This window comes from Cornus florida, unplaced genomic scaffold (assembly GCF_030987335.1).
Source record: "Cornus florida cultivar Cherokee Brave unplaced genomic scaffold, ASM3098733v1 CherokeeBrave_3.0.0_Hap2_Chr10, whole genome shotgun sequence".
NCBI lineage: Eukaryota > Viridiplantae > Streptophyta > Magnoliopsida > Cornales > Cornaceae > Cornus > Cornus florida.
The window spans coordinates 43888066-43905135 of NW_026775580.1; positions in this window are offsets into that span (position 1 = coordinate 43888066).

The window sequence follows — 17070 nt, forward strand, 5'->3', positions numbered from 1 at the left end:
CAATTTTTTGTGTGGCAACAATTTGATCTTCAACCACAATTTCTTCATTTTCACATGTGGTAACCATTTGATCATTCTCATGATGAAAGTTACTAGGAGTAATCTCCTCATTCATGGAATTTTCTTTTGGATTAGCCATAAGTTCAATGGGAAATTCTTCTTCCTTTTCATGATTTAGAGCATTAACCATTTGTTGAATTTGGGCAATTTGGTCATCTAACTCAACTCTAGATTAGGAATGAGAATAGGTGGTGGATTGCATGCTAACAATATCATCCAACATTTGCTTGTTGGAATCCATCATTTGCTTGTTGATAGACTCCATCATTTGTTTGTTTGCAGCAATGAATTCATCCAATTGAGATGGTGGAAAAAGAGAAGAGGGCTGGAAATAATGATCATTGAGTTGAAAATTGGCGTGAAAATGTTGCCCATGAGATTGTGGGGCTGAATTTCCCATGTCATGCCATAAGAAGTTTTGATAATCTCCCCAACCTGAGTCATAACCATTGAAGTATAGATCACTATCCGGTTCAAAGAAATTTGCATTTGGTTGCTCTAGATAGAAATCTGAGAATTGTCTCGGTGGAGGACAATCTCTTGTATGATGTGTATGACTAGAGCAAAATGTGCAAAACTCATGTGGTATATAAAATTGAGTTGAAGGAAAATTACCCTCCATTTAGGACTAATTCAACCTCTTGTTGGGATACATAAAAAAAAAATTCCACACATAACATATATACAACACAAACAAGATACACAGCAACCCTTCACCAAATCATCCACATGCAATGATCCCTTTCTCCTCAATTATCAATAAGACATAAATTAAATGGCCACAACAAGGACCGATGCTTTTTAAACAGTAAAACAATAATAGCCTCGACAAGGGCTTCACAAGCTAAATATCACTAAGTTAAACACATGCAATATATTCACAATTTTGAAACTAGAATCTCGAAAAACTTACCGGGAGTCCTCTAGACTTACAAATTTTCTAGTTTTCCCTCAGCGAGCCTTGAGTCCCTAGAATCTCACAAGAACTTAAAACACAACAATAGTCAAAAGCACACAAGAAATATTCACAAATCACAATATTAACAATCAAACTAAAATTAACCCTAAAACTTCAGTTGCTAAACCATTTGCAGTCCCCGGCAATGGCGCCAAAAATTGATCGGTTAAGAATTCGATCTATAACAAATCAACCTTCGCAATAGCACGAATCATTGTAAAATAGGGCTATTGGTCGAGTAAGTCGAACCACTGGGACTGCGTAAATCTATGGCAACCTAAGTGTCTAGAGTCTTTTTAGAATGATATGGGGTGTTCATAGAGGATTTGTTAGTTGTCACTTAAGCTATGAAATTAAGATGCATAAAATAAAAGCTTGCAAGAATTTAAAGGAAATGAAATACAAGTAAGAGGACTAGGGAAATGAATCCGCCTCCATCCCTATGCACATGCTAGATTAGAGCTAAATTGAGGGAAAAACAATATATGATGGTCAAGAAATATATAGCAACACATAGTTGCCATATAATCAACAAGATGTACATTAAATCTGAAGCAAGCATGATCCATCAAAGGTGAACATGTTTAGACTACATAACTAAGGTGTAGCTTAACCACATTTACTTGAATGAAAGATTATCAAGCCCTAGATAAAATGATAAAGCATATGAAGGTAAGAAATAAGCATAAACCATCAAAGGCATCGCCTAAGCAATGATCTATCAAAGTACTTATCAACATGCCATTAAACCATTTTATAACCTTGTCTCCATTCTCACCATGAAAACTCAAGCAATATGATTAATATAAGACATCATCTAAAACAAGATAATCAACTTAAAGAAATCATCCACACATATATCAACATTCATTACAACAAATGAAGTACTCTTGGTTATGAAAAAACCATAGAATATACATTGTAATCCCCAAAATAGAGCTATACTAGATCATGCTTACAAGGGAGGAGCTTCATCACCTCCCTAGAGGAAGAATTAGTTACCCATGGAAGCCCTGGAACAAGGAAGAAGCTTGGAAGATCCTTCCAATTTCGAGCTCCCTATTCTTGGCCACAAGAACTCTATCTTCTCCTCCTCTTTCTCTCTCTAAAAATCTTACCAAAAAATGAGATATGATGTGTTATATGTGGTTCCCCTCACCTTGTAGACATCCTCTCCACCAAACCCTACCAAACAAGGCCCTTCTTTTCTTTTCAAAAGACATCTCTAACCAATTCATAAAGATAGAAATCAGAATTGAGGGAATCAAGGTGGCAAGTGGGCTGAAGTGATGGTTCCTGAAGATCATTCTGCCCAATTTTCGAGCGCTCAAAATAAGCCCTTCGAGCGCTCGAAGTCAACTTATTCAGCTTTGAGATACTTTGGTAAAATAGCCATAACTTTCTGCTCCAAAATCCAAATGACAAAATGTTTCAAGATTTGGAAAGCTAATTCAAATCTCTAAGTACGCCATGTTTTAATGGAAGTCCAGTTCTCAAGTTTGGTGGGTCTAAAATGAAGAGCAAAGTCGAACTTCACTGTTGCCAGGCTGTTCTGCGCACCTTTGGTAAAAATGACATAACTCTTTGCTCCGAACTCCAAATGAGGCAAACTTTATGTCTATGGAAAGCTGACTCATAGTCCTTCTTATTTCATGTTTTACTAAAGACCAAATTCACACATATAAAGGGTCCGAATTGGAGGCCAAAGTCTGATGGAAAATGAACCGGCGCCCACGCTGTTACAGCCTTGCACCAATTTGCTACTTGCAACCTGAAATGATTTGGCTCAGCCCGAAGACGCGGCAATTCTTCCTAGAACTTTTTGCATAGAGCGTCATAAGTCCCATGGATCATTAATCTTGGCCAAAATGAAGGTCCCTGGCAACGGCATGCTTTAATTCTTTAAGAACACGTCAAAGCATCTCTTTTAACTCTCTTTGGGGAACGAACCTGAAAATAAACAAAAGCATGCAAATAAAGCTAGAATATGCAATATGATAAAATAATGGACTTAACTAATGCAAATAAGGGCGCTTGAATATGCAATATTCGGCGCTTATCAGAAGCCTAAAATGGTGACAAGTGTAAGACTAGGATCAAATCTTGTGAGGAGCCCTAGATTTGTGACAAGTGGAGGGTGGATATATGTGTGTGAGAGAGAGAGGTAGTGTTGGTGTATGTGTGTTTGGCTAACAAAAGCTTTATTAGGGTTAGCGGAAAAGTTAGAGGTTTGGGTGTCTTCCTCACTTTCCACCATTGCAGCCACCTTGAACCCTCTCCACTATTTTAATATTTCGAACCCTTTCCCTTTGGAATTTGGTCTTCCACTTTGAAGATCAAATCTTCCTCTCCTCCATATTTAGAACACATTTTCTCAGTGTCTCCATTTGATGTCTTTTGCCTTGGATTCTTGAGGGACAATTCTCTGATGAGGCAGTTTGGGAAAACCAGAAACCCTAATTGCCATTTCTGAAATTCGAACTCCTTCCCTTTAGAATTTGATCCTCCACTTTGAAGATTAAATATTCCTCTCTTATTTATCTAGAACAACAACACCTTTTCTCAGCTTTTTAATTTGAGTTCATTTGCCTTGGATTTTAGAGGAATAATCCTCTAGTGAGGTAGGGGTTGTCTTATGTTTATATATACACTTGTTGTTTCTTGTTTCATTTGTTGTTGATATACATTGTATGCATGTAAATTGATTTTCTAGGATTGTATTAGATTAATTTTGATTGTATCTAACCTAGGGTGGCATTTTTACACAAGTCTTATATGTGATTATCCTCTTGTATCATTGTTGTTATACATAGTAAAGGTGGGAAATCTTGTGTAGTCTTGTTGTTGTGACTATGAGATTCTTGTTTATTTATTGTCCTTGATTATGTTTTAACATTAAACTATGTTGTTGTTAAATTTAGGGATTTAATTAATATCATTTTAGCATTACTAAAATCTCTATATTGATTACCTTGTAGTTATATTGTTGTAATCACTTTGTAAAATTGACATTTCACATGCCATTGTAGCTTAGAGACTTAGAGCATGCTTGTGTGTGAATACCAATTGTTGGTTGTGCATGGAAGGTGGATATATGCACTATAGAACTTGAGGTTGTTGTGATACCTTGTTGATTTTGGAAATACTTAGGGCTTGAAACCTTAAAATGGCTAGGGTTTGGCCCTAGTACGGGAGGTATGAGTTTACCCTACAATATAGTGCGAACTTAGGTAGTTCCTTGAGAGTTAATGCATGAAAAAACTTGTATTTTCTTGCATTATGAGTTCATAACCGGACACCACCTCTAAGTTTTTCACATTGTTTGATTTCGCGTTCATTTTACAAGTTGATATAACCTAGGGTTTGTAACTTATTATATCTCATGGAGTATTCCATTGTATTTGACTGTTTTATCTATTGTGGATTGCTTTCAAATTGTTTCAATAATAGCTTAGGATGATTCTTTAGCTTCCTCATTGAACATAAATGTTAGGAGGCATGATCCACATGTGTTGGTTTATATTACGTTGCAAATAACCGATGAAACTTTAGGGTATACGCATATGCTTCTTCCTACATTGAGTAATGCAAGTTACTCACCCTAGTTGATTGGGTCTTTTTCAGGCAAGGAGACGTTGTTCTTGGATGCTTATCATCCCTAGCTTGGCTTGGTTTCATTTGGATTACTTTTGTGTACATTTATCATGCAAGTGCTAGTATATTTTGGTTTACCTTTTGTTGTACTAATTGTATAACTTGTTTAGAAAAATAACTTGCTTCCTTTAGGTATGTAATGTAACCTTAATGGGTGTATTTTGATTGTACATCAACATATATGTAATGAGGCCAAGGGCTAATCTCTTTTGATAAATGAAATGTATAATGAATTTCAGCATGTTTTACTTTAGTGACCTACTTATTGTCAAGGGCATTTTGGGCATTTTATGTTGCATTTCAATCTTTGATCAAACCATGGTTGTTTAGAAAACCCATTTTTAAGGGGGGTCACTTCACAAAGTTTTCACAAAAGAAATTGTTTTTGCTTCAAAAAACAGTTGTTTTCAAAAACTTCACGATCGCAGCCAAGCCAGTGGCGATCGATCGTGACATTTGCGAACGATCACAGATTATCACGATGGATCGCAAAACAACTTTTTCAGCTTTCGTGGATTCGGCGATCGATCAATGGATTCTGCAATCAATCGTATTGGGCACATCCTCTTTTAAAATTTTGAAATTGCACACTGCCCATCGTTTATGGATTTGACAATCGATCGCCGAATTCTGCGATCGATCTCACCTGCACTCATAGCTTTGTTAAATTTTTGTACAATTTTGAGGTTCTATATCTTCTTCATTCGGACTCCATATCAAGTGATTCTTGAGTCCAACTTTATTGATTTTTCATTGTTTATTCAATGGTATGCATGGTAATGTCTATTTCGGTGTGAAAAGATCATGTTACCCCTAGTGGTCCATTTAGTCCGTTTTTAAAACTTAGCTTCCGTTTTTGTTTTCTTTTCAGCCTCATGGCTTCTCAGGAAGTTACTTTTGGGTCTTAGAGATGATATTCATCACTAGAGACTGCTTTGTTTTATTTCACTTCTGCATCTAGGATCAGTTATTGGGTCAGTTTTGGGTCATTCGTTGACGCATTAGGTTTTGAAAACTTGGGTCGTCACATATTGTGCGTCATAAAAGGGGTCCTCCACTCACTTCGGCTCAAATATTGGCCCACTAAAGAATGGCCCAGGATTTAGAGCTTTGGGGAAGGTTTTAGGGCAAATGTACACTTTTACAAATAGAAGTTAGAGAGATGGAAAAAGGGTAGATTGTGTGAAGTGTAATAGATTATTTCCCTAATACAGGGAGCAATTTCTTGCATGTTCAGCCCCCTATTTTATCTCTCTAATAAAATGTGATTAGGCATAATTTATTCCATTTGGCCATTGCTGCTTCACCTAATTGTTCTTAACCAGCTACAATTCTCTCAGAGACAGTCTTACCTACGATTGTCACATTTATTACATATATCTATCATTTAGGGGACCACCTTAATTTGCTGCCAAAATAATATCCACTTACTGTGTAATAAAGACTGCTATGAGGACTATTCTTTGACCTAGAGAGGAGAATATTAATTGTATGACTACTGTTGGAATTTGCAAGGATATTTCTATACTTCCATACTTAATCCATTGAATAATGTTATTAATTGTCAGCCATATGCATGATTTTCAAAGCAGCTAAATGCATTTCATGAAATTGTTGAATCTAGATATACATAAGAATAATATATAACAACTTAAGTCTATAAATACCCATGCTTATCTGAGAGAAATACCATACTCAAGGTCTAAGATTTAGAAATTAGCTAGCTCTCCAAGACTAGTAGAACTTAATCCTCCTTGCTAGCAAAACCTCTCTCTCTCTCTCTCACACACACACACACACCCTAACACACAAAAACAAGCACACATGGAAGGACGACTAAAGTCACTCCTGCAACCCACAACATATGAAAACCCATATATTGATACACCAAAGTCACCCCTCCAGCCCCCAACTTATGGCACTACAACAAATTTGGTCTTTGGCGACAAACAAATTTGTCGCTAAAAGTACATATTTTATTGCGATAAGATTATCGCGGCAAAAAAAAAAAATTTGTCATTGGTTTGTCCCTAGAAGCCGGTCACAATATGTTTTTTGTGACAAATGTTGATAAGATTATCGCGACAAAAAAAAATTTGTCATCGGTTTGTCACTAGAAGCCGGTCACAATATGTTTTTTGTGACAAATGTTCATTTGTCACTAGAGGTGAGATATATTGTGACAAAATATTTTTTGTTACAAAATGAATAAAAATTGCGATAAAATATTTGTCGTAAAATATTCAAAAATTGTCACCTTAAAACGTCCAAACCTATGAAATTTGTCGCAGTTTGTTACTATTTTGTGACCAAAGCAATTTTTGCCACTATATGTATAATCTTTTGTGACAAAAATTGTCGCTATAAGCTATTTTATTATGACAAAACCTTGTCACAATATACATCCTATGTTCTGACAAAAATATTGTCACTATAAGCTACTTTATTGTGACAAAAATATCGATACAATATATGTCCCATGTTGTAACAACATTATTGTCGATATAACTAGATATATTGTGACAAAAATTTTGTCACAATATATAAGGACATGTTGCAACAAAATTATTGTCGATATAACTAGTTTTATTGTGACAAAAAATTTCGTCACAATATATAGACACATGTTGTGACAAAATTAGTTGTCACTATTAGTTATTTTATTGTGACAAAATTATTTGTCGTAATATATATATATTATGTTGCGATAAATACATTGTCACTATAAGTTTAAATATTGTGACAAAATAAATGTCGCAATATATATACTATGGTGCGATAATATTTTGTCACTATAACTATTGTTTTATTGTGACAAAATATATCTTTTGTCACAATATACTTATCATGTTATGACAAATATGTTGTCACTATAAGTTAAATATTGTGACAAAATAATATATCGTACCACTAATACAATAATATAATTTTCTTTTCACCTATTTAAAATTTGGAACCTGTAAATTAAAATATTAATAAACTGGACAATCTAAACCAAGATCCAAACATATCACTCAAAATAAATATATTTGATAATCAAATATAGAAGATAAAACAAATATTCCATTAAGAATTTAGATATTAAAATGTGCAAATCATCTAAAATGATAATTCTAGCACATATCAAAATGTTATAAATCCAATATTACACAATGCTAATCACAAAGACATATCAAAATCCCAAAAGAAATCTGAATCCAAAAGGGGAGCTAGATTGCAATCAATGTGAAACCTGCAAAAAAATAAATAAATAAAATAAAATAAAATAAAATAATAAGAATAAAAATAAATGAGATTAGAATTTGAAGACTAAAATAAAATTTTAAAGATTATTTTAGAGAACTTGATATCCTGGTGAGAACACACTATAAGAAAATAGGATTTTTACAACCTATAATTAATGACATGCATAAAAAGTAAGCTTTGTTAAGTACTAATTTAAGCCTCATGTTTTGAGGAAGTCATTACATATTATATATATGAACTGCACTTAATAGCCTATTCAATTTTTTTTTTTTTTAATTATAATGACCTATTTGTTGCATTGTCAATGTTGAGCCAAAATTGAATTTAAATTAACATCATTCGCTTCCTATGCCTTGTGGAAAAAAAAATCCTGCACCGTAAGCCCACTAACTCAATGTCAGCACTCACTATTACAATTAGCTACTATATACAAATTCGACAACTCTAATTTCTTCTAGAAACCATCTATAAGGTCATAACAATTTCAAATCATTCATGCACTGATAGAAAGCTTAGTGAGATCCACATTGGAAAACAATCAGGTGTTCCACTATTTTTCCATTCAACCATTGGGTGATCATTTCTTTGAATTAGGAATATGCTCTATAAATTTCCTTCCATTATTTTTGGATGTTGAAACAATTAGTTGGATGAAGACAATATCATTATGAGTTTTTAGCCTTATTATTCCCTATAGCATTTTTTTTTACTTTGAAGATTTTCAAGTTTTCCTCACTGGAATCAATCTACTGTACAAGCTTTCTGTACAGGTAGGATATATAATTTCTTTCCTTTTTTGTTTTTGTTTTTTTTTTTTTTTTTTGGGGTTGATTTATATTTAGTCAATGATGAAGCTAATTTTATATTAATTTTGTTGATTTATATTTAGAATTAATAACCATGTCTGCATGATTGATCCCATTAAGATATCCCATTAATATATCCTACGGAATGAAATTTCTTATAAGTGATGAACCTAATCTATTTGAGTGCTCCTATATGCTTATAAATTGGTAAATCACTTAAAAAATAGTTGCTTGACTTGATAGTAATTTTCCTTTTAATATATGGAAATCTTCTAAAAAATTTCTAATTATCAATTAATTGATAATGTTCTCCAAGCCATTGCTTTAGGGAATTAATTTATTGTGGTTGTAACTGAGGTGCTGAAATGAATGCACACATAAGAAAGACCTAATTCAAATGGTTTGTTCACATGTAACAAAGATAACTAATCACACTAGCTTGGAAGACTCTTTTTCTCACACATAAACCCAACTAAACTATTAATTTTTGGAAACAAAAGAAAATTAATAAATTACGTTATATTTTAACTTTAAATAGAGCATTAATTTGATTTTATATGGATCACAAATTGATTCAAGAACATTTTAATTAAAATAAAATAAAATATGACTTTCATAACTAATTTGTTACATGTAACATCACTCTTCTAACGCTTAGCAAAATGTAGTGGGGAGGATTGCAAATGTTTGAAATGGTAAGTTGAGGAAGATTTGTTGCCAAGTCTTTTAACAAGTTATCTAATATGTAAACTATAATATATCTCTCTTCAGCATGTTTCAACCAGGAATGGAACTATGTGTGATCATTTGTTATGCAAAGTATAATTACTATTTCATTGCCTTTTTCTAGGTAATATCATTATTGTTCTCCCACAATATGTACTGCAAAAAAACCAAATTATGATTAACATTACTAGCTTAAATGAAGAAGTTACCATATTAACCATGGAATTATCGATATACACATGCAATTCTTCTTTTTTTCTTTTTAATTACTCTCAGTCTCACCTAGGGTTTGAATGAACTTTATGTCACACTACAAAGTTTTAGAGGTAAGAGATTCAAAATTCTCTCTACAAATCATATATCACATACGTATATGTATGCGTATATAGATACATTTATGTTGTTTTAATTAATTGCATAATTTTATTTTGCAATTTCATCAGATCATATCTGATTTTGTTTCGATCTTCCGACCGTTTCTGGTACATTAAGTTTAATCTTCGTAGATTTTTTTATCATGAAGATTTAAAATTAACAAGTACAAGATAATTTCATCCCTAATCTACACCATCACGGAAGTGCACCAGGCAGACAAAGGTCTTCAATGAGTTCTTCAACTTCATCCCTAATTGTTGAGTTTTATTTTGAGTTTGTACTTCTTTTTAGTTTTGATGTTGTGAGTTAGATTGTGAGAATATGATCTGATGCTGAAATTGAGGTTAGATTGAAAGAATATGAATTTGATGGAGAAATTGAGGTTATATATATGCATTATTAAGATTTATATGCATTATTAAGATTTATCATCAAGTTCTCTTATAGGTTTTTTAAACATCTTAAGTTTCTAAATGTCTTATACTTAGGTAGGATTTGGTTAGTAGTTTTTGTTTGGGTTGGTTTTGCCTAAATTCTAACACTTGTAAGTATTATTCACATCAACATATAATGTTAGCTTACTAAAAAAATTAAATAAACTGGGCAGTGGGGCAATTTAAATAGGAGCAGGGATAGACGATGGGAGCTACGGTTATTGGTCTGTGCGTGCTGGTGTAGTTGTGATTATGATGCAGTGTCTTTGATCTTCTGTGCTCTGTTATTTTTTATTTGGGTTTAATCTAGCAAGAGGTAGCTAGCCCTGCTTGTCAGTTGGCTTCACTCTATGTTGTTGCAGTTTTTTATATGGATTTCATTTCTCTGTTTATTGTATCAAATTACTTTACCCTAGGTCCCTAACAACTTGGTTGGGGCCTTTAATCTTGGGTTGGAATTCAAAATTTAAAGATTAATGTAATTAGTTGGTAGAAAAATAGTGTATTGAAGATATTGACCAATAAGGAAAAAAAAAAACTATATAGTATTAATTTTTAAGCTTACACAGAGCTAGAGTACTATATTTAAACCTCTTACACAGAGCTAGAGTACTATGTTTAAGCCTTACTCTATAGGTCAACACAAATTAATGCTTGTTTCTAATTCTATATTAAAATGCGATGAATGAAAACTAAACTCCATCCACAACTATTTTTCGACCTACTTTTATGCACAATAATAAATAAATAAAATGGTCACTTAAGGCACATGACCCCCTATACACCGCAAAATTGGTCACTTAAAGGCACGTGACCCCCTCGAATAAGAGTAAAAAGTATTAAAAATGTGCAATCATAAAATTAATTAATGCTATGTGACGGCCCTCGTTTTTTAAGCCAGTGCGTCCTGTGATGAACCGAAGATTGACCGATAACGGATCCAGATGCGGAAGCAAAAAATAAAACAACGGTCTTCCAAGGCACAACACACCTCTAAGACACTTTGATGACCTTCCATGAGGTCGTGAAACTCAATGAGAACTGACACGGAAGCAAAAGATTGGAAATATGACAAATAAGCCCCCAGGGGCAAAATAGTTATTTTGCAAAAATATGGATTCAGGTGCTACTGAGCACACGGCTAGAAATAAAATGAAAAACTAATCATGATGGACTCAAGAATCGCATGATTCAGAGTCCGGACGAAGGAGAAACGACAAAACAAAGAAAAACGAACATATAAAGCAAAAAGAGTAAACTGGTAATTATTCAGAAATATCCAGGCATAAACGAGTGCACCGTTGAATAGACGACGAAAAATTAGTCAAGTTCAAAAAAAAATTTACTCAATTTGGAGTCCAGACGTGGGAGAAAGGTCAAAAACAAAAACAATGTCGCGGCGGCCCAACGAGGGTCACGACTGCTACAGTGCTGCCAACCCACTACTGCTGCAACTGAGAGTAAAAACGGGTATCTAAACGGACTTTTTTGGAAAAACTCAAAGAAAAACCGCCCCCCTAAAATCAAGTTTTCTACCCAGCAGTGTGGACGGAAGCAAAAAAAATGCATTGTAAAATGCCCAGAATGCCCCTAAAAAAATCAGTTCAAGAGGGTAAAAATCAGTCCTAGATATTGCCCAAGAAAAGGAAATAGGGCTTCAGGAGATTTTTAAATTGCCTAAATTGAAAATGCAATCTTAAAATACACCCACAAGACCCCCGAAAGTTTCAGATCAGTCGTCACGCTTTTCAAGAAAAAGTCGATGAATAGTACCAAGTACACTTGTATTAAAATTCAGCAAAAACCTGGCAGCAAGGATTTTTCGGGAAAAAAAAATGGGTTTTTGAGGGCCAAGATGACGTTTTCTGGGAAAACACAAAGAAGAAACCCCCTCTGAAACCAAGTTTTCTACCCGATAATGTGGACGAAAATGAGAAAAACACATTGAAAAATACACAAAATGGCCCTAGAACAGAATAGGGTAAAAATTCAAAAAAATGCAACCTTAAGTTTTTGTTTCATCAAGAAGGGTATTGTGTGCCAAAGTGAACATGCAAGCATATGTAATATGATAAAGTATACGTACTACAATAGCCTATGGCCTCATGGCATATTGTATGTAAAATATGACCCTTCAATGCATGAAATCTCCTAACTACCATAAGTAACAATGAAGTTAAAAATTTGCATACATATTACATAAAGTGTCTTTGGCCCTTGGTCTCATTACATACAAGTCAAATACATTGCATAGAGTGTACTTATGTACACATTACATAAATGAAATCAAATATACACATTTTGGCCTAAAAGACTACAAGTGGTATTTCAAGCCAACCTTTACAAGAATTAAAACCTTCAAGTCTACAATCATCCAAGCAATGATAAACATCACGAACCAAGTCTTCATACCTAAACAAATCCTCCAGTAACTTCGGGGTGAGTAAACAAGTTTACTCGTAGAGAATGAATATGCATAGACTCGATTTCTTACAGATTTTTTAGACTAACATGAAACAGTTCAAAATGATCATGCCACCTAACATCTATATCAAGGTGAGACTCAGGGATCATCCTAAACTACTCATATAATTGAAATAAACTACGGCATGCAAGTATACATGCTCAAGTACACTAAACCGTATTAAAACATGATACACAACATTCAAATACACATGCTCACAAGTACACTAAATCACGTTAAACGGGATAAACAATATCTAGCATACATACACAAGTATAAGATATATATATATATATATATATATATATATATATCTTATAGAGTACTCATAAATTAAGTATACAAACACAAGTATACTAAGCTAAACAAGTACGCACAAGACAAGTATACATGGCACAAGTATACTAAATGCAATCTAAACTCACGGAGCAAGTACACAAGTTTAAGTATACTAAATAGGATTCAAATACCCAAAGTAAACATCAATTCTCAAGTTACAAGTAATCCATGATTAACAACTTAAAATTAAATGCAAAAACAAATACTGGAAAGACTAGGACATGTGGTCGCCAGACTAAGCAAGTATTTTCGGGTAATTACGACCCACAAGGTACTACCTAGTACACACTTATGACTTAGAAGACTCTTGTCTCCGTACTAGAGCCAAACCCTAGCCATCACATAATTTATGTCCTCACAAGCTTTCCAAAATTAATAAGTTCAAAATTTATACAAAATCAAATGCAAGTTTGTCACATTTCATGCACAAGTAAGGTTGAATCCACACAATTCATGTCCTAGAATTCAAGTCTAAATAGCATATGATAAGTTATGTCCTCAATATGCAATTTATACATAAAGCAAGAATATTTTACAACAATTAAGCCACATTACCATTCTAAGCCACAAGCACTAAATAAGCTTCAATTTAGTAACTAACTTCCAAGGTAAACAATTATAATATTCTAACAAGTTATATACCTTCACAAGATACATTTAAACAAGCTTTGCAAATCAATGATATTATATATCATGTTAAGTCCAAGTACCATTTTAAGAGGCCACAAGTACTAATTATACATCAAGTTAGTAGCATGCTCACGAGGTAATTAGAATACTACATTTTAAGAGATTTTCAACCTAATCATGGAAAGTCTCTAGATTTCAAATCTATCCCAAATAATCTCAAATTAATATATGTTAAACAACATAGCATGCTCATTGCATATATCAAATCAAAAGAGCAAAATGAGTAAGACATCATCATGTAGATTTTAATTAATTTAAATTAATTAAATCTCTAATTTATCAAAGTTGTTCAATTGATCCCAAATAAATATATTACAAGAACTAAGTCATGGCCATGCCATATATCAAGTCAAAAATGAAAAACATGCAAGGTACAATTAAATAGAATTTAAATCAAATTAAATTCATTTAAATTTCTAGATTTGAAAACTCATTCAAATGGCTCCAATTAATTATATAACAAGGATCAAGTGAAGGCCATGCCACGTACCAAGTCAAAAGCGAATTATATGCAAGTTACAACAATCATTAATTTCTCAAATTAACATTAAAACGTACATATCACTTGTATTTTATTACAAAGCATTCAAAATGACTTGGAAAATAAACTATAACACCCCCTATCTCACAAGAGGATTGTTCCCCTTGAATCCAAGGCAAATCAATACAAAATGGCAAACCCTTCAAGGGTTATATAGAGGAGTATGAGGGGAATAAAAAGTGTTCCAAGCTTCATGGTCAAAGGTGAATGGAAGGGCCTCAAAAATCAAGGTCAAAGCTTAAACATCAAGCTCCTCTAATGGTGGCTAGGGTTTTTGGTGAGGGAGGAAAAAAAAAAATGAGATGAAGTGTGAGCGGAGAAATTAGAAATCCTCCACTCACTATGTGATCTTACACCATGGTCAACACACACAAGTCTTGGTCAATTGCACAAAAATTCCTCTTTAAAACCATAATCCCAAAGTGGCCCAAAAATAATTGCAAGACTTAATTTGAAGCATACACTTGTTACTCATTCAAGCATCCATTGTAGGCTTAATCCGAAGCCTACACTTGTCAACCATCCAAGCCAACAAGTGCACCTATCCTAGGTTAACAAGTGGTTCAATCTCCACCCTTCACATGTCATCATCCAAGGCATCAAAGTGTCCCCACACAAATGCCAACAAGTGGACCAATGAGAATGTAACACTTATCACACTTTTCGAAAATTGCTAAAAGGTCTTTATTGAAAATATCTTCCAAATTAAATTAAAAAATAGTCCCTAAGACGAAAAATAATTATTTTACATAATTACACTAAAACCCCACAAGTTAAGACTATTACAAAAAAAGTTATGCATTCATACCCTTTACAAGAAAAGTAAACACTTAGTATGCTTTTCTAAGAAAATAGAAATACACATTTCTAAGAAATCATATATCATGAATACATGCAAAAATGGAAGCAAAACCGAACACGAAAGCGAGGTTGTGCCAACAAAGTGACAAACGGGAAAAAGACAAAAAGTGAATAGTGTCGAAAAATGAAAAATGTGGAAATGACTTGGTCCTTAAAGGAAGTTTTCAATCCAAAAGAAAGAGACTCAAAAACCATTTCTGAGCACTCGAGACGACACTAAGCGACGAGAAACTGAACTCAGACAAGAAATTTCAACGAAAAAAATTCATCCGTGAAATTCTGAGGAAAAAGAAAAAGAATGAAATGACCAGGTCATTACATGATATATTCAATTTCATGATTTGTCCTAATATTTTAGAGTATTGTATGTTAAGTTTATTGTGATATGCTCTCAGATTCATTTCTCACAATTTGCAAGGGAAAAAAATTTTCAATTTTTTAAGCATAGAACGCATTACCATGAACTACCATGTGGATTAAACATGATAGTGAAGATAAAATAAAAAAAGATATCTTACCAAGCATATCTTAAGTTATTTTATATTTCATTCTCACTTTCTTAAAAAATCAAACATATAATTCGTAATTTCCTACCAAGTAGCAATGAAAATGAAGAATACTCTAACCTTTGTTGTAGACTTGAATCATGGAGATTCTGATCCTTCTGCTTCTAATTTCGTTGCTCCGGGAAAATAAGAACATAAATAACAGAAAATAATTAGTTGAAAATCAAATCCTTTTATCACATGGTAACCAATAAAACAAAATCATCAATTCAACAAGGTTCCAATATGCACTTACTTTCTTGTTAAACGTATATGATGAGCGCTGAAAAGTGAGTATTTAAACCCCTTAAGCTTAGGTATTCTAAAACATTTATCTATCTTATTTTACCGTTTTTTATTGATTTCGTGTTATTTCCATTTTCAGGTACTTATCCCCAAAACAATCTAACTTAACCAAATAAGAGTATAATTGAAGTAATTCTGGAATGAATCAAAGAAAGGAACAAAATAGAGCAAAAGGAACCAAAGGGTGGAATTTCAGCAACTTCGATCGATCTCAAAAAAAGTTCGATTAATCCAACTTTTATCGATCTCAGCACTTCAAGATAGATCTGATCCATGTTTGTCCCTATTCAAAGATCTCAAAAGTTCGATCGATCCAACTTCCTTCTCCGATCGATCCAACTTCCTTCTCCGATCGATCAAACATTCTTATCCTTATCCAAATGATTGATCTTATCCAGTTGTACCACCCTACCATGCCCCTATGGACACCAGGAGCAACCAAAGTACTTTTCTGCAAAAGTAAAGATACGTATTTCGTGGAAATCACTTAGAATGAAGATACGTGAAGTCAAAAACCAACTCCAAGCATGAAAAGCGAGGTTTTGCCAATAAAGTGACAAACAAGGAAAAGACAGAATAGGGAAAATGATGAAAAGTGAATAGTGTCCGAAAAGTGAAAATGTGGAAATGACTCAGTCCTCAAAGGAAGTTGTCAATACATACGAAAGAGTCTCAGAAACCATTTCCAAGCACTCGAGATGACACTAAACGACGAGAAACTGAACTCAAAAAAGAAAATTAAATAAAAAAAATTTATCCGTAAAATTTCAGGAAAAAGGAAAGGGAGTCAAATGACCGGGTCATTACACGAACTCTGATCGATTGAAGAAAAGTTGGATCGATCGAACTCTGATCAATCAAAGATATTTTGGATTGATTGAAAATGTGCTAGCAGCGAGCTGTCTTATTCTCGCGCGCCCGAACTCCACCTACCACATAGGAAGTGTCCACATCATGACATGCCCAAATAGCAATTAGTTCAATATTTCTTTGAGAGCTTATCGGATAATTACAAGGGCATGGTTGATGCTTCCATGGGTGGCTCTTACAATGATAGGCATAAGG